At 42.9% G+C, this 23,964-nt stretch overlaps 1 protein-coding gene across 10 annotated transcripts in view; it reads right to left on the reverse strand.

Moving 5' to 3' along the window:
* The window catches only part of SOX6 (SRY-box transcription factor 6), a 595,594-nt gene extending 575,587 nt beyond the window's left edge, over positions 1–20,007 (reverse strand). For 2 of the 10 annotated variants that reach the window (XM_074336055.1, XM_074336057.1), the window contains exon 1: positions 19,862–20,007. The gene's annotated coding sequence lies outside the window, so the exon portion shown is untranslated. Of the gene's footprint in view, positions 1–11,743; positions 12,557–13,615; positions 13,771–14,936; positions 15,064–15,105; positions 15,603–19,861 lie in introns of those variants that run through there. The other 8 variants (XM_074336052.1, XM_074336056.1, XM_019746644.2 and 5 more) reach the window with 5 other exon arrangements.
* Between the last annotated feature and the right edge of the window lie 3,957 nt (positions 20,008–23,964).

Here is a 23,964-nt window from a genome sequence, read left to right on the forward strand (position 1 = left end):
CGTTCACAGCCTGGCGGTTGTGACACAATGTTTTGAAGCCAAGTGCTTCATGATGATGCAATTACTTTTAAAAATAGACCTGTAAAACGTAGTAAAATCTTTACAACGCTTTGAAATGAGATGGGAGTAACCATGAGAACTGTTTGCACCACCCAGAGGTTCCACTGTTCCACTGCTTATCTCATGGCAATGTTTCCAAACTTCAGATAAGGAACTTAAAAACTAGTGTACCAAATGTGTTGGCCTTGTATGTGATGACAAGGTGCTGTGCGTGTGTGTTACCAAGTAGCTAGATTAGGTAGATAGGTAGATAGGTAGATAGATAAGTAGATAGATGATAGATAGATAGATAGATAGATAGATAGATAGATAGATAGATAGATAGATAGATAGATAGAATGCATACATAGCATCAAACAAACATAATCTGTATCTTCAAGGTAAAGGTAATATTTTATCAAATAAGAAAGTAAATGCTTTCCAAAACAGATTCATGCTATGAAAAAGTATTTTGAAAACATGTTTGGAAATGATTCTATCATAGTGTGATTTTGTTACCAAAAATTCTGTCTATCACCTAAAAAAACTCTCATCTGTTTTCAATTTAAAAATTGGCAGCAAAATATTCTAACCTGTTTAATAATTTTCCAAAGAGTTTTAGAAGGTTTTGAGCCCATTTATTAAAAATATGAAAATGCTATACCTTCAACCTCATTGGCAAAAACAACTGATGCCATCAGGTTAGATAGAGGTTTACTAACCAAATTATAACAAATCTTTTTTGCATGTTTTGTGTATTGGATTAATAAATTAGTATAACAATTAAATAAATGCAGACAATGATGTACTTCTTCCATTCAGATATATTTTTCTTTTCTGAGGTATCATTTTCAGCTGTGGCAGCATTAAAACCATGTAGCAAAGTAAACTGAACTTGGAACCAAACTTTTAAATCACTTCCTCACAAAGCGTTAAATTAAGACTGTTAAAAATAACAAGCATATTAAATTATAGGGTTTGGGGGAACCACAGTTAGTTTTAAAAAATTGCTTATTTTATCTATACCTCTTTCTTTTACTATCTACTTATGAATGTTTTTATAGAGTATATTAGCACAATAGTACATGTATATACAGTAGTCCCCCATAGCTGCAGTTTCACTTTCCATAGTTTTAGTTACCTGCTGTCAACCATGGTCCAAAAATATTAAATGGAAAATCCCAGAAATAAACAATTCAAAAGTTTTAAATTGCGCACCATTCTGAGCAGCATGATGAAATCGCATGCCATCCCACTCAGTCCCACCCTGGGCATGAATCATCCATTTGTCCACATATCCACGCTGTATATGCTACTTGCCCGTTAGTCGCTTAATAGGGGTGTCAGTTATAAGATCAGGCTTGTGTTCAAGTACCCCTTATTTTACTAATTAATGCCACATTCACATAATTTATTACAGAATATTGTTATAACTGTTCTATTCAAATACAGTAATTATTAGTTATTGTTAATCTCTTACTGTGTCTAATTTATAAATTAAACTTTATCACAGGTATGTACACATAGGGAAAAACATAGTATACGAGTATATGGGTTATATAGTACGTATATGGGGGTTAATACTATCTACAGTTTCTGGCATCCACAGGAGGTCTTAGAACATGTCTTCCATGGATAAGGGGTGACTACTATAATTTCAAATAAATATGCACACGTATTAGGACACATGTTCATAAACGTTTTACTGATGGTGTGCTCTATCCAAAATGTTTGCAGACCACTACTCTATTATAATGATAAGTTCTCCCAAATAAGCCTTAAAATTATCCTGCCAGAGGAATTCTTCCAACCTCACCCTTACCAATCATACTTTCCAGTCGCCCATAGGCTATCCAAACCATTTAAGATGTCTTTCTTCCTCTCCTTAAACATCTTAAATTCTGTTCCTTTCACCTCAGCTACTGTAAATGCTACATTTACCCCAATCAAGCAGGGAGGATAACAACTAGTGCTACTATGTGATACAATTCAAACAAATATTTTATTAATAATCAAATATATTTAATTTTAAGATGCATTAGCAATATACTTATTTAACTAAGTGGAGACTTCATTTGAGACAATTTAGGATGACCAAATAATTTAATGCCCCTCTTACTAAAACTGAAGACTATATAATCATAGCCCCATTCAATTTAAAGGATAATTGATACAAATGCCCTACTTGATTGGCATTTTAATAACAGAAACTACTGTACGGACAGATCAAAAATAAAGGACAGAATAACCCAAAGATGTGAAAGTGATGCTACCAAAATTCAAAAGAAAAAAATTAGCATACAATATGAAGGGGTATAATTCCCCATACATTTCACTCACATACCTCCAGATAGCATTAATGAGTGTTCCATGTGGACATAAAGAAGAAATTAAACACAAAACTTCACAACTGAGATATGGGTATTTATGGTGAGTGCTTTAAAAAAAGGTCCGAAGGTGTCATAATTAAAAGCTGAGCTATTTTTCATTCTCTCCCCACCACACAGGAGGATTAAGAGTCCCTAAATTCACTAGTCCCATTTTAAATTGGCATATTTATATATGTTTGTCTCAGAGAAAATAAGCTTGTTACAAAATGCTACACAATTAAAAACACGTAAGCATTCATACATGACTCTACCATGTAACATACCTATACAAAAAGTACAAATGGAAGCATTCTCTGAAAATGTCCGTAAAACTTTAAAGGGTCTAACCTCAGAAAAGCTGAAAATTTCTTTTAAAAATGCCTTAAAATATTGTATTAAAAATAAAAATTAAATATAATATACAGTTTAGTTGTTCCGAGATTAAAATTCTTTTGAAACCTCAATATATCTATTTTCAACATGCATCTTTATAGTGGGAAAGATTACAGCTAAGAAATTTTAAAATAGTCCAATTTTTCTCTAGTGTGTATTTGGATCTTCAGACTCAAGAGTAAAAAACGTTCCTGAGAGTCAGTTAACTAATGTGCTGTGTTCCAAGTCAGTCAAACTTTGTTCGGTTGCTATATTATTTCAATTTTTATTTTCTTTTTTTCTTGGGTTTTTGCTTCTTATTAAATAACTCAACCGAAAGTCCTAAAGGAAAATATTCTTTAAAGCATCATAACTAATTTAATATGACTAAGGGGATGTTTTTAAACTCTTTTTTAGAACTTTCACATCTTTTTCTCTCCTTTTACTCAGCTTCAGAGCCTTTCTTTGGGCTCTGGAGGGATTTCATCATATTTTTCATGGCATTATCAACCCTCCGAGTCTCCAGCATGCCAAAGCAGTGGTAAGGGAAACAATAGGTTAAGGCCATTGGAAACTAGGGCCGTAACTTCTCCAGCCTATGTCACCATCAAGCCCTTTTCAGAAAGGGATTATGTCAAAGTCATATAAGCTGCAAAATTTCAATAGGTGTGGTTAATTTGGAGAAACGAGTTATTAAACACCAGAAAACTTTCAAACCAAAAACAGAAAAGAAGGCTCATGAGCTCAGAGAAAAAAGCACTCAAAAAGTTATTAGAAAACATGAAATTCCAGGTTACAAAACTAAAACAGGATGGATTTAGAGTCCCTATTTTGAAAGTTATCTAGAGAGGGGTTTTTGTTGCTACTACTGCTTCTGCTACTGTTCTGTTTCATCATCATCATTGTATAATAATAATCTGTATTTCTTCCAAAAATTTTAAACAGTCTGAAGGTTAATTCATTTTTGTATTATACCTCAATAAAAAAGAAGTTATGGAACATGCCAACATTACAATTGGAAAAACTTAATTATAAATGTAAGGCACCTAAAGACCTGCAACAAATAAGGGAAACTCAGAAATAACACTCAGATCTAAAAATTTCCAGATATTGCCCTTTCTCTAAGACCATGCTTGCCAGTTCACAGAAAAACAAAGTTCTGTACAGTGCAAGATATACGATTTTATTAACTCATAGCTTTGATCATCGGTTCATATACTAATAAGCCACTTATTTTAATTTTCATACTTAATTGATATATTTGAAGGAAAGCAATAATTTGAAAAATTCCCCTGGACCTTAAAATATACTCACAATGCCCCTGACCACAAAACTGAGCTAAGAAAAAGAAGTGCAGTGGTTAAGCTGCCAGCCGATGGCCATATCACATTAATGAGAGACATGGCCTTTTTATCTATCTATCTTTGTCTCACAAAAACACAAATATGAGACATTTAAATGTCAGATGTACAGAATAGCCAATAGTACTATCAAATGTTTCCCCCATGTCCAGTGCTTTTCAGGATGTTACCTGAAACAGCCTATTCCTAATCAGTCACAGCTCAAAAGCTACATCCTACCAGAAGCTTTCCTTAGTACATGTACTTCTGCTCTTATATATATATCTTCATTGTAGCAACTAAAGCACTGCATCGAATTATCCATATTCATACGTCCTCACTAGGACTATGTATTGCCATTTTTGAAATCTTGTAATCAAGTCGTTTCCATCTTTTCCCCACCAAGGATCCTTTCATTAATCCTTCCTCACAAAGCCCATAATTTGAAAGATTGTTGCCTATCAACCAGCCACACGTATTATGTAATAGTTAAATATTTTCTAATTTTTATTAATCAAAGACATATATAACTGACATTTAACACTTCTGATCAGCGTGGTATTGTTCATTTACATTGGTATATGGGAAATGCAGCATTGGTTTGGCTCTGGAAATAAGTATGAAGATAAAATAAATGAACATTGACATGATATAGAAGAGACTGGAAAAAAAGAGGGCCAAAAAAGCCAGCCTTAATTTATGACATACAAGCTTTGTTTGTAGTGAATAATATCCTGAAGCAAAACCCAACTAAAACATTTATTTATATGAAGTAGGGAGTTAGACAGTATGACTGGTAAGGTTATCTACCCTGACTACTTTTTATTGAATGAGACAATGAATATGAAAGCACTTTGAAAACTGAGTTTCATAAAACATAAGAGAATTAAGGGCCCTTTTCATGCCAGGGTTCTACTACTGATCACATAACTATTGTCAATTAATCCTAACACAGTTGTCCAGAACTGTTCTGCACAGTTCTATATACAGCATCTTCAAACTTACTCTGCCCAATAACCCTATCTGATAAATTCTATCACAACTCCCACTTTAAAAAAATTAGAAAATTAAGACTTGAAGAGATTACACAACTTTTTAAGGTCACAAAGGTAATTTAGGAAATAAGATTTCAAAGGAAATATTCAAGAAGTGAAAATTGAAAGTTTGATTTTGGTTTTTTTCACATGCAGGTCTATCATTCAAATGAAGAATATATGTTTTCATTTTTTTCTTAAAATAGAAGCAAGCGAACACAGATTAAGATGTGTATATTGGGCATAAAGAACTTCCTAGTGCTAATCATTGAAACACATAACCAAAGATTAGAAAACTCCTCTTTGCAGGCTTTCAAAATAAAGAGCTTCTTAACTGATTAGAATGGGTAAAGGGTCACCAATACATCCTTGGAGGATGGAGGATGACAGATGAAATGACTTTTCAAAATCTTTTCTAGTCCTTAGAATTGAATTTTCTCAAATTTGAGAGCGGGACATCCAAACCCTACATTTAGTCACTACTCCATCCCAAGTCTGCCAGGATACTAATAAATTCTCCTTTCCAGGAAAGAAAGGAAGGAACATGTATTGCTGTCTGTATTTCATGCAAGAGGGAAAAAAAAACAGATTATGTAACTTGCCAAAGATTACATAGCAAATATATAGTGAAGCTGAAATCGCAAGCCAGGTTTGTCTTCTAAGTATAGTACCACTTCAACAGTAATAGATAACATGCATTAAATAGTCATTTTATACCAAGCTTTGAACTTAGTGCTTTACATTCATTTATCTCATGTAATCCTCACAATAACCCTATGATGTAGATATTATTACTCAGAGATGAAGAAACGGACAGTTAGGGATTACACTATGACTATACTGGGGGTAGATGGGGCGGAGGATTTCTCCTACATAGAAGGTTCATTGCCCATGGAGATAACTGTAGATTATTTCTAAGAAAATAACAATATTCCTGCCCCTTGCTATTCTTTCTCAAGAAAGAACAATTCTCTCTTAGGAGCATTTTTCTCCAGTTCTATCAATGACCTGCTTAGCACCATGACAACTGTGCCTAAATTGCCCCACCTACCAAATATTAAAATCTTCAACAGAAAATTCTTAAAAGGTAAAGATTTGTGGCTTCAGAAATGCCCTTCAAGGTGCCTAGAACTTAGTAAGTGCTCAATCACTTACCCAATGAGCTGAATATAAAGTATAAAAGGAAACATTGGCACACATGCCTCAAAATGAGTTCCATTTGAAACCGATGCTTGTCATTTAAAAATGAAATCTGTTGCATTTCCTTTTTTCCATATATTGTGCTTGCGTAGTTGTAAAAAGCAAAGTATCTTTAATTTCCTTTGTCTGACTTTAAATAACTACTTTTCAAAGAAACAAATTGTGCTCAGTGAAGTCAAAATCCCAAATAGCACTAAAGTCCCTTTATCCATTTGAATGGATATATTAAAGATAGACAATTCAATTAGTCTCTTTAAAGTGACTAGAAACAACACATTTGTAACGGTAGCAAGGGTGATAGATCATTTCAAGGGCTATCTTGTGAGATTTTCAGAGAAGAAAGAGATCAAGGAAGAATATAGAATGTTTACATAGACACTAATATGCACATCATATGATGTATTTCGAATTTACCTTATATTTATTCAATGGATAGCATCATTGAAAAGCATCAAATCAATACACTTAAGTAATTTTGATCCCAAACAGTTTAAAAACACAAAGCTCTTAAAGGATTCCATAATATCACATTATACTTCTTCAATGCATGGTGCTTCAATCCAGAGAAATCTTTAAAAGGCTTTATAGACCAGGAGAGCTTGGTAAAGAAAATATACCAGTGAATTCCTTGTCACGTGTGCCAAAGCAGAATGTTCACAGATAGAGTACAAATATGGAAATAGAAAATCTAGAAAATTACACAGCAGCAAATTCAAGCTAGCTACTAAAGATGCAAAATTTTCTAAAATATATACAACACTGAACTACCAAGTGTTAGATTGTTTACCTTACTACTCTATCCCAAATAACTACAGGCTAAGATGCTAACCTACTTCTTCACAAATAGAATCAAACATCTCTCTATAAATGCAAAGAGATAGCTCTTTAGGTAAATATGAGATTTCTATCACTTCAAATAATTGTTTTTCACTTGAAGTAATAAGAAAGAGAATGCCACTACACATTTCCATGGCATTAAAAGGTAAAGGAGAATATTTCTGAAATCTTTAAACATTTTAAAAAGGAATTTTTTCCAATATTACGTACTGTGCAAGTTAGTAGGGATTACTAAATACTGGGGGTACCAAAAAATGTATACACATGACTGGCAGTCATCTTTTATTATCAGTATATAGTGAGTATTACAATTTTAATACAGTTTTTTTCTCTCTTAAAATGTGTATACATTTTTTGGTACCCTCTGTACATTAGCATCATAAAGTAGAAATCACTGAGCAGTTTATTTTTTAAATGTATTTTATTAGTTTAGAATAGATTACAGCACCTACAATTAACCTCAAAAATAATCCACATCTTTCCTAAAGATGAAAGTTTGTGTGAGTGAATAGTAAAATCTGAGTGCTATACAAGGGGTCTTAGAGGAGCAAGAAGCGATTCTGAATATAAACAAGCCATCATTCTGGTAAAAGGAAATACAAACAACTAGCATAAAAATAGTTGATGCACAAAAGCCATAATGAGGGGGTAGCTCAAAAAATAACTTCTACTTTGAATGGTTTGGATGAAATACAAATTATCCACAGAAAAGTGTGGACTGGCATAAATGTTTGTACAAAATTATAAGTGTATTTCAAGAAGTATGCAAGAGGCAACCGCCTGCATGATGCACAAGGTCCCGGCAATGCTCAGCTTAAGTGCTAGTGCACAGAGTCCAAACCACTGCATTTTAATTACCATGCAGCCTCAGATATATTGCCTTTGATATGGAAATTTTCTTGTTCTCTCATCTTCACATATGGTCTCATGCACAGAAATCTTTATCTGATTCATAAAAAATAAACTAGAATCCAATCTCAACACCTGACCTCAGTGCTTAGAAGTTTTTTACTAAGCATGGTGTCACTATAAAAAGAATGGCTAATATTGGTGTAAAGTTGGATATTTTGAGCGACGATATGAAGGATTTGCAGTTAAGAATTGAATCGATACTGTTTCTCTGAGGTTTTAGGGTTTCATGTTCCCTTTTTTTGAGACTACCACAGATTTGAGGAAAAACAGACCAGCACCCTTTTTTGGAGGTGAGAGAGTCCGTAGTAGATTAAAATGATAGTCCATCTTACAACCTCCACCCACATTTTTCAATAGATATTTTTATCCAGATTATGACAATGGATACTCAAAACTTGAAAAGCTCTACCAAAAACCGTAACACAAGTTTAAAATTATTTCCACATTGACTAAATGTCTAAACAAAGTAATTTACTGAAAAGCTTTTACCCTCTTCCACAGAATAAGGAAAATAAAAACACTTTTCCTATAATGAATAATGAATACATAATGAGAGGATGATGAAAGTTTCTGATATAACTCTTACCAAAACAATTAGTTTTCAAATCACAGTTGAAGAACCTCAAGTGAAAAGGATAAGCTTTGCATTTAAAATGTGCTTACATCTAATAAAAATTGCTTTTCATAGACTATACCAAAATGCCAGCTTTTATTTTTCATTTGAGTATGCTGAGATTCAGAGTATAATCAGTAAAAAAAAAAAAATGTGGAGTGACCATGAAGATAGAAAGTGGTCAACACCTTATTTTCCTTATTAGGAAAAAAAATAATCGGGGTGAACCATATTTCTTAAACAAGAAGCAATCCAAATATAAAGATAGTCCACTTCCTCCTCTAAAGAGCAATGAATATTTGTTCATTTTTTCTAGCAAGTTGCTATAATAAAATCTGTTTTCATTAAATCTCATATACCTATATAACTTGACAACTCTGAAATCACCTAGATTAATTTTTTAAAAAACAGTAATATGACCCATCTAACCTCATGACAGTAGATAATACGTCCCATCTGCAAATCATCTTGCTGTATGTTATCTGTGTTTTATCATTTCTAGTACCTGTCTGTGCCTGATATGGTCCTCTAAGACACATTAGCTTGATGGCATGTTTCACTTGACTTCAAAAACATCAATTGATATATATGTACCTCTAAAGTATATTTCAACAAATAGCTCTTAGGTCAACCAAAATTTTTGTTGTGCTATATTATGCTTTTAGAGAATGCTGTCTGTAAACAGTGAAAAAGTATGAATTCTCTCATTAACAATTGTTTCAAACTTAGAGATATTTAAGTATAGAAAATATTAAAAGTAAGGGTTAAAGCCAATGTATATTAAGCCTTATTAAAAGAAAATTCATTTATTCCAGTAACTATTGTGCTAACTGAAAGAGAATTATTTAAAACATCACTGATTTCTTCAGTATAAGATGGATATGTGTAGCATTTTATCAGAGACCAATAACCCAATATTCCTTCTAAAAAGTCAAATAGAAACAGACAAAAAAAAATCCCAATAACGCAACCAAAATGTATCACTTATGTATTTAAATTAATATATTTTAAAGCGTTATAAAAGAAGGATTTGCCAGATATGTTATCATATTTTAAATATGTGCTTTTCCCTAAGAAAAATATCCGTTGCTTTCTGCTTCTAAGGAAAAAATGTCCAACAGACAATATAATATTCCTACTGAATGTCATTGCTTCTAGGTATTTAGTTACTGAATCCATTATAGAATCAGCTTAAAGTATAGAGATTGATACTGCTTTATTAATTAATATTTTTACATTTATCTTTTTATAGTATAATGTTGACTGTTATAGTTACACAATATACTAACATAGGAGTTTGTATCCTGCTCCTTAATAATAAACTCATACACTTTTGTATTTAAATATATATATACACCAGGAGAAAGTTCCTTCTCATTACTTCCAAAACAAAAACTAAGAACATTAAATAGGATAAACAATAAACAAAAGACTATCTAGTTTTACCATGATACATAAAGGAATGTGGTGGGAGAGCAGAGAAGAGAAAGGGGGTGTTGGTAGTTCATGAGAAAAGTGACAGAGGATGTCACTGTGCCCAAGGTATTAATGACCTAGCATTTGTCTAGATACTGGTTACTAACTGCCTTTGGCCATAAACTAGATCTAAGAAGTATGGGGCACACTTGCTTGCTTTCAGAGTCTGAAGGATTTTTTCTTTTTTTTTTTTTGGGGGGGGGTTGCTTGTTGTTCTTGTTCTTGTTCTTTTAGAAGTGGGACAATCTCTTGATTTATGAGGTTTTCAAAAACGTAGGGGGAAAAAAAATCTACATGTCATTAGGCCTACTGCCCATGTGCTCACATATGTAGATTCCGGAAGATCCTCTCAAAAGTATATAGATCATACATTTATGGTCTGGTAGCGTTTTAAAAATTCAGTCATAACTTTTCCCTTACTATAGGAAAATGAAATATTTCATTGGTTCAATAAAAAACAAATGCAACTAAATAAAACCATGGCCCCACCTCTCACCTGAAAAGTGCACTCTTGCAGCCATAGAAAAGCTAACCCAATCCCACTAAACTTATGCAAGATTTAGATGTTTGTTTGTTGTTTGTTTGTTTTTAAAATAAAGGGAATCTTCTAGTAGGTATCAGGCATATCTGAGTGGCCTAGAAAACAGGGTAGAAGGTAGACTGATGAAAGTGCCTAATGCTGAGTGTTGAATTCCACGGTGACTGCACAGAGTGCGAGAGGGAAGGTCACGTTCACGGCTGCAGGAATCTGGTTTCTGCCAGAGAGTGCAGGCCAAAACTGACCTGAGGCTGGGGTCTGGGAAGCTAGGTAGGAAGGTCAAGCAATCTGGGTACAGACAGAGAGGACAAGGCACTGCTGCAAAGAACCCCAGGCTGAACGACAGTGAGACAGGGAGCGACAGCAAATCTTTCCAGGCTTGCCCCACAGTGAACACCAGCAGCCCCAAGCGGCTAGGCCTGGAGGGGGAAAAGCAACCGCAGCTGCAATCAGGACACAGACACTAATTTGCTGAAAGACCTCTGGGGTAGAGATAGGAGGGAGCACACAGACAGGTGAACAGTCCCAACTAGAAGCAGGAAGCCCCTACCCAAGCCAGGATACAATGCCAAGCCTGAGCTGGTCCTACTGGGTTAATGCAGATAGAGGGGCACTAGCAGCCCTCCCCCGTGGGCGGGGTGTGGAGAGGAGGTATATTGCCAGATTTACTATGAACCCCCTTCCTTCATTCAGTCTGCACCCTGCCGCTGATGTCCAGTTTACCCCTCTACCCAGTGGTTCCCCCTCAACCGAAAAATAAAGGAGAGGAAAGAAAGAGACGGAGGAAAAAGAGAGAGAAATCAAAGACGAGGCTACACTGTCAGAGTCTCCCCTGGTACGGGGGCCTCCCGGGGCTGTCCTGGCCGGTTCGGCCCTCCCTGGGGAATCCTGCAGCCCAGAACGGAGCTGAGTGGGCCAAGCCCGTGCCTACGGGCCTGGGGAAGGAGGTGCTGAGTGCGCAAGCTAATTATACATGTGGCATTTGGGCAGCCGACTGTCCAGTGACACCTTACCTTATGAGGAAACGTCAACCCAAGCAACTGTTCAAAACAAAATGCCATCGCGGGATCAGCTTCGCCGGCTCTTGGCCGGTTCGGGATTGCTTTTCCCACAGCCTCTCACACTTAGCGCAAGAATGTGGCCTGGGGAGACCAGCCGTGGGCGGGCGGACTCGCCAGGGGGGGGAGGAACAGGCGGGGCGGTCCTTGCCAGGTGTCCGTCCAGTCCCCCCTCGCCATGGACCAGCTCGCAGACCCGATCACTTGACCTTTTTATTCACCAAACCCACCTCCTAGAAATAGACTGGGCGGGGCTGTGTCTGTTCTCCTCGGGACCGGTGAAAAACCTGGACATGTGACTATAAAGGGCAGAGGAGAGAAGACCCTGGGGAGGCGGGGGAGAGGGGGCACTCTCGCATCCCGACTCCACTAGGCTGTTGGTTGGGCCGCCCCGTCCGGGCGAAGGGCCGGCCACAGGAATACGCGCCGAGGTCAAGTGCCCTGGACATGGACGTCATCCGAGTGCCCCACTGACAGTGCAGCGGGAGGTCCGAAGGCCAGCCCAGTTTGCTGCAGCAACGGCTTCGGGCCATGTCGAGAACGAAACTTCAAGCACGGCCCTCCGCGGAGGTCACACACAGAGAAAGAGCCCGGAACAGCCCATTTCGCTAACAGCCCAGCCCCGCCAGCAGAGTCGAAGACTTATTTTTAGTCCCCAAATAGGGGCAGCATTCAATATCTGGCAATTCGTACAAAACAAACGTTTTCAAATTTGATCCGCCTAAGAGAGCTTAAATAAAACTCAAAACACGCCGGCAACAACCACCTTTTATCGGCTCCAAACACACCAATTCTGTTTTTATCTTAAAGCTCCGCAGAGCGCCGGGGAAACAACCCCGGGAACGGAGCTAATCGGTCCTCCGCAGCCGCGGGCCGCTCCTCCTGGTGCCTGAGCACAACCCCAGCAGCCTTCGCACAAGCCCCTTCCCTTCTCAGACCGGCCCTTTAAGGGAGAAAGCAAAAAGCAGCTCCCCTGAGAGCCGCCAAGGCTCGGGCTGGGCCCCGGGCGGGTGGCAGCACCGCCCCCGGGCCCGGGCCGAGCCCCAGAGCCGCGGATCTCCGCGGGTCTGCGGACACGGCAGCGGGCGACGGGCCCCGGGCAGGGCGCCGAGAAGGACGGAGGGTGCCGGCGGGGCTCAGGGACGCGGGGTGGGTGAGCGCGGGGCGGGGAAGAAACGTGCCGGCGAGTGAGCGCCGGTCCGGCGGACTCCCAGGCCGAGTCCGCGCCCTGCAGGGCTGGGAGGCTGCTAACACACGCCCCCGCCGGGCCCGCACGACTGCCCTAGCGTCCCGGGCAAAGAGAACCACAGATTAGCGCTTGGGTTTCGGATTGTCTTGGAATTCGGTTTGTTTATTCCTAAAGAGATCATAAAAAGTCATGTCCAAAAATAGGGGTGGGGGGGGAGGAAGGGAGAGGGCCGAGGGAACTGGAGGCAACTCGCGCAAGGTCCCGGGAAAGTTGTGGTAGAGAGGCGGAGGGGTGAGGGTGGGAGGAGGAAGCGTACGGCTTTTCTAGCGACCCGGGTTTTCTTTATTAACTCCTCTCGGGAAACTTCACCCCGGCGGAGAGCGCCGCGGAGATCATAGACTCTTGCCCGCCCCAGGCCAGCGTCAACCCCACAAATAGCCGAAGTTTCCAAACCAAAATGGGGGTGGGGTGGGGGTAGCGTTAAGAAGCCCAGAAACCCAGCGACACGGGTCCTCCCCACCTCCCGCACCCGGAGCCTGGCTAACACTGAAGCGCTCCGGGAAACTGCGGCATCGCAGTCACACGGCGAATCAACCCAACACTTTTCAAGAAAACAAAATATTCGCTGGGAAACTTACTTTGCATTTAGTCTCTATTCTTTGGGGGGATGCGGTTTAGGTCGGCTCGTAAGGGAAGTTCGTTTTGTCCAGGTTGGATATTGTCTACTTATGGATCAGCCCTTGGGTGAGGGTTTATTTTAATTTATGGCTTATGCATTCTTTTAAGGTCGATTTACATGACCTCCGGCTACAACTAAGACAGCCGAGGAGGGCACTCCAGTCGTCAGTCGGCCAAACCCACAATTAAAACAGCCCTCCCCCTAGTCTTGGTGTGACTGGGACTCTCCCGGGGTAGGCTGGCTGCCTGTTTTCCCTTTTTTTCTTGCTTTTTTCTTCACTTCTGTCCTTTTTCTTTCTGTCTTTCTTTTTTTAATATCACGAAATAAGATGTGATATCAGTTCGAAAGTTTCAGTATAACTTTCTCTAAACCCAAGCCTGCAGCGATAACGAGATACAGCGCTCACAAAGCCCTCAGGATGCTGCCCTCTTGTGGGAACAAAGGGCATTACCACCCTGCGGTCCCATCTGAACCCTCAGAGCACACACGCATATGCTGAGAGAGAGAGAGAGAGCGAGAGAGAGCGAGAGAGAGCGAGAGAGAGAGAGAGAGAGAGAGAGAGAGAGAGAGAGAGAACTACACGGGCAGGCACACAAGCTTCTACCATCACACACTTGCGCAAACTTCAATGAAATACCTACCTCAAACTTCACGGAGATTTAAAAATTCATTCTCTAAGCCACCTGACTTCTTTTTCATATCATTCCCAGTTATATAGATTAGAATATCTATACGGGGAGGCGAAGGAGGAGGAATAAGGTGGGCCGAGAGGGCGGACAGATTTCCGGACGAATACTTAGGATGGCGATAACAGCTTTCTGTTGTCAAAGGTTGCGTTGTCTCTCTCCCCTGCCCTTTTTGCCTTAGTGTCCTACGCACAGTTATCTACAGCTACAACATGTGTTTTCTCGGAGTGGATTTGGGGGCTGGGGGGGGTGGTAAGGAAACCAGGAGCCCGCCACGCAGATCTGTCACCGCCTCCGGAACAAGGCACAACTCTCCCAGAGGGGGACGCATCCCGGGGATCCGCGCGTCCACCAGCGAGCGGCAGGCGCTCGGGCCCCTTTTTCAGCCTCCACTCCCCCCTCTGCGTCGGCCCCGCGGAGCGCCCTCCTCCCGCTCCTCCTCCCCCCTCCCCTCCCCAGCCAAGTACGGAAACCCGCCCGAGCTGGGCGGCCGGGGCTCCCAGCAACCGGCGCCCTCGCAGGGCTCCGCGCGCTCAGCTCTTGTCCCTCCGCCTGTCCGACCCCAACCCTCAGTCCCAGCTCAGGGAAACTAACCCTGGAGCTGCCCGGAAGGGCAAAAGCGGAAGGCGCTGGAGGTCCGGCGGCCAGTCCCGGGGTTCCTGCCCCTGCCCCCTCCGGCTCCCCAACAGGTAGCTCACAAACGGGCCGCGCGCTCTCGCTCTGCCTCCCTGGATCTCTAGATCGCTCGCTCCGTCCGGGTTACCTGGGCGGGCTCCAGGATGGTACCGCACGGGAGGGCTCCTTGTGCGCTGCGCCGCGGGAGTAAATAGCATTAAAGAAAAAGGGAAAGATACAAATAAAAAAAAAATTAAGGAAGGTGAGTCGATGCTAGGTCAATTAGCACAACCCGGGGAGCAAGGGAGCAGAACCCCCTAGCGCCGCGGCCGACGCAGCCCGTTAACTCAAGTCTGCGGGGGGTGTCCCGCCCCGGCTGGGGGGAGCGCTGACCCACAGAAGTTTGCCGCCGGGGTGCAGGGAGGTGCGCGCAGAGCGGGGTGACTAGGGGTTTCCCCCTTGAAACAAGTGAAGGCGATGGTTAGTGCTGTCAATCTTGGCAATCAGTGTGAGCGGCCATGTCGTAAGTATTCAAAGCATTTCCCGTCGTGCAACATCAGAAAGTGAGTGGCCAGGGCATTGATCTGAGCGAGGGAGAGGAGGCAGGGCTCCCCTCCCAGACAACACAGGCAAGATGAGACAAGAGGCGAGGGAGGCAGCGAGCCAGGCAGGGAAGCTGGGAGGGAGGGGGGAGGGCCGGGGGAAGAAGGAGGGGAGAGCGGGAGGCAAAGGCAAGAGAGAGCTGAAGAGAGAGGGCAGAGATCGGCGAGAGCGGAGGTTGGAATTGGAAAAAGCGCCTGGGAAGACAGAGTGAAGCGCCTACCAGAGGAAATTGGAAGGGGACAAAGAAGAGGGCGGGCTGGGGTCAGAGGGGAATGGTTACCAGTATTAGGTGGGAGAGAGGCTGCGGAGCAAAGCACCCAAGGAGCGCTGTTAGAGCTAGGGCTGCTAGGAGGAGGAGTCACGAGGAAGGCAAACTGAAGTGGGGAAAAGGTAGACAACTGGGGAGAAAGAAAGGACAAACTGAAGAAAAGCAGAGGGTAAAGCGGACAGGAAAATAGAGGGGTGGTAGTTTGTGCTTTGAAAACGTTATGTGAAAGGAGGAATGGGCTGCAGGTTAGGCAGTACCGAGATACTACAGAACTGGACCACAGAAGTGAGTCATGGGAAATACAGGGAAGGGGGACGGCAGGGGCCGAAGCAGCCCAGGAAGCAGGAAAGAAGAGTGAATAATAAGAAGGATGAAGGAAAATAAAAAAGAGAAGTGATCAAAAGACAGTAAGGAAAGAGACGCAGGAAGCAGAGATAATGAAAACACACCGGTTAGTAGGATCTCAGCAAATGAGAAAAGAGAAACTTATTTTAAAAGATGGAGGAGAAGACGAAAGGGAAAAAAAAAAGCAACTGACATAGGAGAGTCTAAGCATACGTAGGTGGCAATGTTCTAGAAGCCCTATGTGGATTATGGAGTTTATGGGTTAAGAATATTATAAATAACAAGACGTACAAACTCCAAAGAAAAAGGATTATATCTTTACGATAATAAATAAAATAGTTCCACATGAGTTATATGGATAAGTTTGTGTTATGTGGAATTTGGTGAGTGATATATGTGTATTATCTCAACTTTGTAGAGGAAAATATTTGAAGAAACAATTTCAAGAGGGGTGGCTTGGAAGTTGTAGAAATGAAGAGTTCAGTCACTCAGGACAGCATGTAAAAACACATAAGTCAGATGTAGAAAGTTATGTTAATAAGAGACCCAAAAAAAAAAACCTACAGAAATGAAAGATTCTCTTTGATGCATGTGTAGGGTAGATAAAAGATGTGAGGAGTATAAAATGGCCTAAAGAAGAAGAGACCTGGAACTTTATCTCAGTGCAAAAAAGCTGGGGGACTGGGAAGGGCGTAGAGCTGCAGTAGTCAGGTAGTAGAGATGCAGGGGAAAGAGATAGATGAGAAAACCAGCTTTGACAGTAGCAGACACAGAGCTAACTAGAGGCAGTGTGCTGGAGGTGAGGCTGGCCTGCCTTAACCCAGGCCCAAAGGAATTGGTTAGATTTGAGAAACTGAGCTCAGTGCAGAGTCAAAATTACATCGAGATTAAAAGCTGGGAGAGAGGTTCTGACATACTAGCATAACCTGCAGAGATTTGTAGAAGGAGAGGTCCTTCTATGTAGAAACTGATGTGAGATGGCTACTTTGAGATACTTCATAAACAGGGACTTTGTGAAAGGAGATATGGACCAGGAAGAGAGAGGGGTCCAGAATTATAACTAGAAAAATCAGAAAGTTCATGGCAATCTAAAGTTGCCATTTTTGAGAAGACCACCCACAGATTACGTGATAAGCGATAAAGGAGAGAAAGCCTCATCTTTGTTACATTAACTTTGAGGAAAATGGAGAGTAAGCAAGCAGGAAGATGGAACAAGCTAAGATGTCAGTCATATATTGGCTTCCTAAAGTACACTCGATGTTTGGTTGCATATGAGTTCCAGACAAGAGAAGGAAACAGATAGAAATAAGGGTGGAGATGAGCACCTGGGATGAGTGGGGCAGGACTAGCTAGATGCTTCTACCCCAATAGAAAATATAATGCTTGAGGATTGGGAGCTTGCGGGCTATCAGTTAAAGTGACTTGATGACTCTTGGCTGAGAGGAGAGCGAATCGCCAACAGGAGATTTTGAGTCCCCCTTGAGCACAGCCATTTTCAGGACTGCAAAGGCTGCCTGTAGGCACCAGAGCCTAAAGGCCAGTGAAGAGAATGCCTGGCACCTTGCCTGCCATGCCCTTCCACCTGGGCTTCCAGAGCTGCCGGGCGTGCCCCTTGACCTCCGGGACCCAAGGGGTAAACCCAGACAGTGTTTCTAAGCTAGGCAGGGGCCAGTCTCTTCTGGGTTTTGTTTTTGTTTTGTTTTTGTGCATAACGTGGCCCAGCGCAGCGCTCCAATCGTCAGCCTCACTCGCTTGGGCCGCCTGCCCTGGAACTAACCACAGGGGCCAAAAAAAAAAATCTCTCTAGAGGCTAAAGAGGTCAAAATCGAATGACCTGTCCTAAATGCCTGCAGACTTGAGGCAGTGAAAAGAGGGGGCACTTTAAGTCCCCAAACCTGAATCCTCAGGGAAGAGCCACCTAGGGAAGTGAAACATCTGGGACGAAACGCTGGGGTGCCATTGGGTTCCTCAGAGTTGCAGCGACAAGTTTGGCTTTTCAAGTACCAGCGCATCCGTCTCTTTAAATCACACAGCACTCGGGCATTTAGGGGGTAAGACTGACCCTGCCAACCAGATGCAGGCCACTGGCGGGAAGCAAAAAGAGAAAAAAAAGGCGACATTATCAAGATCTCTGATGTCCAAGGCCCTCATAGTGGGCCGCGGTGGACCTTCCCGGAAGGAGCGGCAGGAATCCTCTTTAGATTTTATCTAATAAATTGATACCAAAGTAGATCGATAAGGCGGAACCCGGAACCGGTCACGACATTGATCCCTAAAGTAAAGAAACTAAAGTTTGGGGTCTTGATGCCGCACTTGAGGCTGTGCCTGGGGTAACATGTGGCCCTGGGGGCGGGAGTGCGCCCTCAAGGTTTCCTTTCCAGCCTCCTGTGTGACTGTACAGCTCAGGGGGCTACGCGAAGAGCGCTGCGGGGGGTTCTAGTGCGGGACTCTCCACCTGGTCCGCACTGGCCTGCGGGCTCCAAAAAGTCCCGGAAGTAGCGGAGGACACCCAGGCACCGTGGCCAGATCCCGGCGCACGTCGGCTCACTTTCCCTGGGGGTCCGAGCCCCACGTGGCGCAAGAGCCCGGGTGCAGAGCTAGGGGAACCAGGAAGAGATGGAGGGACGAGCGGATGGGGACTCACTTACCTGCCCGCAGCTGTCGCTGCCTCTGTGCTGTCCCGGTGTCCCTGCTCACGGCAACCAGTAAAGGCAACTCGGCTTTGCTAAGTTTGGCCTCGCACCTCCAGAGAAGAGGCGCGAACCCGCACAGGCAAGGCGCGCGCGATTCCTGGAGAGAGGTCCCCTTGAACTTGGGAAGGGCAACGCATTGAATTCTGCTCAAGAAGTTAATATTTAAAGCACCCACGCAAAAATCCTAACGACTGTTACAACCTCAAATTCTCGCTTTGATAGTCTCTTTACACCAGCTGGGCGGACAATTCAGATCTACATGACTTCATCGTAAGGTCGCTAACTTCTTTCAGGAAGGGCTTTATAGCTACTGTATAATAGGACACATATAAATGTTTTTCACTTCCAAAACACGACGAATGAGGACTTTTACTGAAACGAAGAATAAGTAAAAGAGTATAAAAAAGCAAAAGTTGAAAACTTTAATTACAACACGAAGAAAAGTTTTAGCAATTGGTTTCCTTAAACAGGGAGAATAAGCATACAACACGCCTGCAGTCCATCGCACTTCATTTCAGTTTGGTGTAACCAAATAACCCGAACTCCCAAATAACAGCGCCCTTGGGACTCTGCCTCAAGAGGTTGGAACTCGTGTTTCAACAACAAAAGCAAAAAAACAAACTGTCAACAATGCTCTGCGTTCTTTAAGACGTCATTTAGCCAAAGGACAAGGCATTGTCCCTCGACTCTAAATGATAGAGAATAACATTAAATTGTATTTGAATCTGTGCGTCACCCTGTTGGGAAGACCACAGAGGTAGCGACAGTAGGAGCAGCAGCTCTGTCACAAAGGAGGTGGGGGAAAGTGGTAAAAATGCATGAACTTTTCTCAAAGCAAAATAAAGATAAATCAAAGATAAGTTTTACAGATATGTCTTTCCTGGCTTAGGCAAGTTCATTTTAAATGTACTTCTGCTGTCTAAGGTGCAAAGCCGAAGCTAGGGGAGTGCGTGGCTGGAATCTGCATGCTGATAAGAGAAGGCTGATGTACTTACAGTGACTGAGGGCAGGCTGCGGGAGAAAAGCTGTTTGTGTTAGCCTGCGAGTTACCCAGGGCTGCAGTGAGAGCAGAAGGGAGGAGTGGGAGTGCCAGTCTGCGTACACCTTCACCGCGTCTCATTACATCTGCCAGCCTCTCTCTCCCTCTCTCTTTCATTTCCACATTCCCTTTGTTCCTGGGAAAAAAAAAAAAATCTACACGTCACATCAGAGTCCCCAGATGCAGTCTACACCAAAGAAAAAAAATGAATAATTCAATCAAACTGTGCATAGTCTCTAAGGCAATAAATCTATTGCACTTAAAGAAACGAAGGGTAATTACCACCATGGAATTAGAATAAGGCCAAAGACCCGAGATGTCGTTGAGTCTCTGGGTAAACTCCCCGGTAAAATAAAGTTTCATTTATTTAATCCTTTTGACATCTCAAATGAAAAGTCAGAGAAAGATTTTTAACTAATTTTAGAAGGATATTCACTTCTTTTTAAACACATTTTAGAAGGGAGTGAAAAGAAGGGGAGAGAGAGCCAAGGGAGCACCACCCTGCTCCGAAGGCTCCGAAGGCAGTAGCATAGACAGGGCACAGAGACAAACCTAGATGAGGTGTCCGTTGAGCCTTCTAGGGTCCATTCCCCTCACCCCCACCCCCTGCCCCACTCTAACCTCTTCCACTCCCCTTTAATCAGACAAGGATCGCCCTCCACTCTCACCCACCACTGCAGCTCAGCATGAGGGAATCTGGAATCTGGGAACTTACCTGCAGCACCAAGACCTAAGAGAAATCGCGCTTCCCTGCCACCAACACCCCATGCCATCCCCAAGCACCCCTCCAAAGTCCCGTTACCATCTACTTCATCCATCTGCCTAAGGGAAACTAAACGGGATTCCCCCCACCCCACCCCACACCCACGATTGAATGGAAGCTCTGTACTGTACCGACTTCTGGATTTGCCCTGGGTTGAGTTTAGGGAATGTCTGGAAAGAAAAAAAAAGGGGAGGAAAAAAGGAGGGGGGCAGCTCAAGTCTTGTCCAAGTTAGTCAGAAGACTGTGTTAGGCAGGAAAGAGCCTACAGGAGAAACAGCTGGGATGCAGACTGGCTATGAAAATCTCAGTTCTAGGAACCGTGTCCTTTCGTCCCGGAGGTAAGACTGTGACTGTCGCACGTTTATTCTTTCGCTGTCTGTGTGTGTCTCTTCCCCACCCCCGAGGACCCCTCCCACTCGGGTCAGCCGGCATGCACCCGGGGGAAGGGCGCAGCACCACGAAGGGCTATTTTTCCCGTCTCTCCACTCATAAATTGTGGGTGTCACTGTAACGAGATTAGCAAATCTTCCACCGCTGGCAGCAGCCACGAGACCCTCTGTCGCTCTGCCGCTTGCGCACGGGTCGCGGCATCTCCGGCTGCAGAGAGGTGTGGAAGCCCCAACCCTGGGGGTTGCCTGGCCTGAGGGCTCAGGTGAAGCCGGGGAGACTCGTGGCGTCCCAAACGGGTTCCGCCGAGGGTTTGCAACTCCTCACCACCTCCCGCCGCCTCCGCGTGCACAGGAACACACACACACACACACACACACACACACACACACACATTTACACATTCTGCCATTCTGGCCGAACTCCTCATCTAAACTCCAGTGCCTTTAACAGTCAATTCAGCCGGCTTGAGAGCAGCGGGAAAACTAGTCTCGTACGTGGGTGAACCGCGAGGGTGCCAACCGCCGGGTTTGGCCGAGCTTTGTTTACGTGCCTAAGTCGCCACCTAGAGGTCGAGCGGAAGACTGCGCCTGGCACCCGGCTGTGGAGATGAACCTGGCTAAGACCCCCCCGTCTCAGCCTTGGTGACAGCCGGGGACTGCTTGAAAGGGAAGCAAAGGGAGGGCGCCCCGCGACTGGACGGGCCGACAAGGCACGGACTGCCCTCCGATTCCTGGGCTGAAAAGAGTGAGGGTTAAAACTGCACAGCAGCTGAAACCAATAACCGGGAACCGAGCGAAGGCGCACTCTCCCAGCAAAGTACAAAGCTTCGGGCCAAAGAGTCTGCAGCTTTAAAGCATGAGCTGCTGCACCGAAACTCCAAGCACTAACTCCCAAGGCATTGGCGGAGGGTGGAGGCAGCTTCCAAGAGGCTTGGTATCTGCTCCGGGACTGCCGAGGACCGAGCTCCCTTTTGCAGCGACCTAGCTCAGCTCCGACTCCGCATTCCCCGGGGCTCCTCTCCCGCTTGCTCTCCACTCTCGGGGCAGGAGACAAAGGGACTCAGGGACGCGGCCAGACCCAAGGTCACTAGCGGGGGGCTCTTGAACGAGAACTGCGTCATGAGAGGGACACTTAGGCAACCCGGCCGCTTGCTGCGAGGGCTGGACACTTAACTCTATAGTCGCCCATTTCTCAGGACATCAGGCCTTCTTAACAATGGATTCGGTAAAAATAATAATAATAATAACAATAATAATAATTAATTATACCAGCGATTTTCAACTTTCCTCCCCCACCTCCATTGACATCCTTTTCCACACACCGTTCTTTCTGTGTTCACTCCTCGTATTATAAAGATAGCAGGCTTAAGAATCCCCTAGCTAAATACTGAAGTAACTTGTTTGTTCTTTGTTATGCCTGGAAACTGCCTCCCAGGCTTGGGGTCGGTAGTCTGCAAGGCCACTCCAAGGCCATCATCCTCCGGGAACTGTACCCCAAGGGCGCCTCCTCAGTCATTCCCCTGCTACTTGGGTGCATAGACACTGCTTAAATGCAATGCTTTACAAAAGAAGAATTTTATTTATCCCAAGAAAAAGAACACCCAGAAACTATCTTGTGTAATCTGGAGCCATAAATCACCCCTTACTGACTCCAGCTGGGGTCTTTCAGTATTTTTATCGGAATAATAATAATAATTAATGAAATAAATTAAAATATAAAAAGAGAACCACAGCAACCCAGTGCTATTAATGAACAGGAAATGTCTTCTCAAAGAAGAGAAGCAACAGGCCCCCAAGCCAGACCCCATTCCTGTTTCATGCCACAGCCTAGCAAATTAACATTGGATTGCTCTTCCACTCATGTGGAAAGCTGAGTGTTACTGAATACAGTACTGAATTTTCCCAGGGAATCCCAATTATAGAAACACCTGTGTTAAGTAATGCTATTCTAACCCACTATGAAAACCTTAAGTATGTAATAGCCCTCAATCATCTCATTTCTTAGTTGCAGTGGGGTGGGCCAACCTCATGGAAGAGTGTTAGACTTGTACAATACCCCCAAACCCTTATCTCAGAGGGCTTTGGGTTTTACCATACCTAATCCTGGCAGTTCATCTTCTCTTAAATGGAAGGATATACACATGAAGCCTAATGTAACTGACAGAAACTAAGCCTGAGTAGAAACCTCATTTAAAGAAAAATCAAATCAAAGGCCCGTGACTGTAAAACTGGAACACATGGTACACATACAGTTAAGTACCAACTCCATGATCTTTAAATCAAAATCCTAACACCATGGGAGAACTTCTCACTATTCTGTATATATGCTTTACTTTACTATAAATAGACTATCGTTGCCCAAATATAATGAAATAAAACCACCATAAGAAGGAATGTGGTAGAAACCAGAAAATTATAAACCTCCACCAATTCTCCTCCAAAATACACATCAGACCTAATATTTTAAAATGACAGACCCTAATATTTTTCAAATGCTACCTGAAAGAAAATCATTTATTAAAGAAATGATTGTTTTATAGCCAAGACTGCTAAAACTAATGCTACTAAAAGATCCAGATGAAAAGTGAAATGTTTATCAGTCATCCAAATATTTGTCTTACATAGATTATATTTCTAACGAAAAGTGATCTAGATAACTACATAGGTAAACACGAATATCATAAAAGCCACAGGAAAAAAATATGGTAGAGTTATAGGATAATTCAACCACAGAAATAAACTTTATTCACTAAAATTCAAAGTATCCCACACAATAGCATCCTTCTGAGATATCGTGTTACCTTTTCACCATCAAGTAATACTTTTAAAGTATTTGCATTCTTTCATATGTGCTTATCTCTGTTTAAATAAACACTTACCTCTTCCCAAATCTGAGATTTACAATTC

Source organism: Rhinolophus sinicus, linkage group LG06, assembly GCF_036562045.2.
Source record: "Rhinolophus sinicus isolate RSC01 linkage group LG06, ASM3656204v1, whole genome shotgun sequence".
NCBI classification, from domain to species: domain Eukaryota; kingdom Metazoa; phylum Chordata; class Mammalia; order Chiroptera; family Rhinolophidae; genus Rhinolophus; species Rhinolophus sinicus.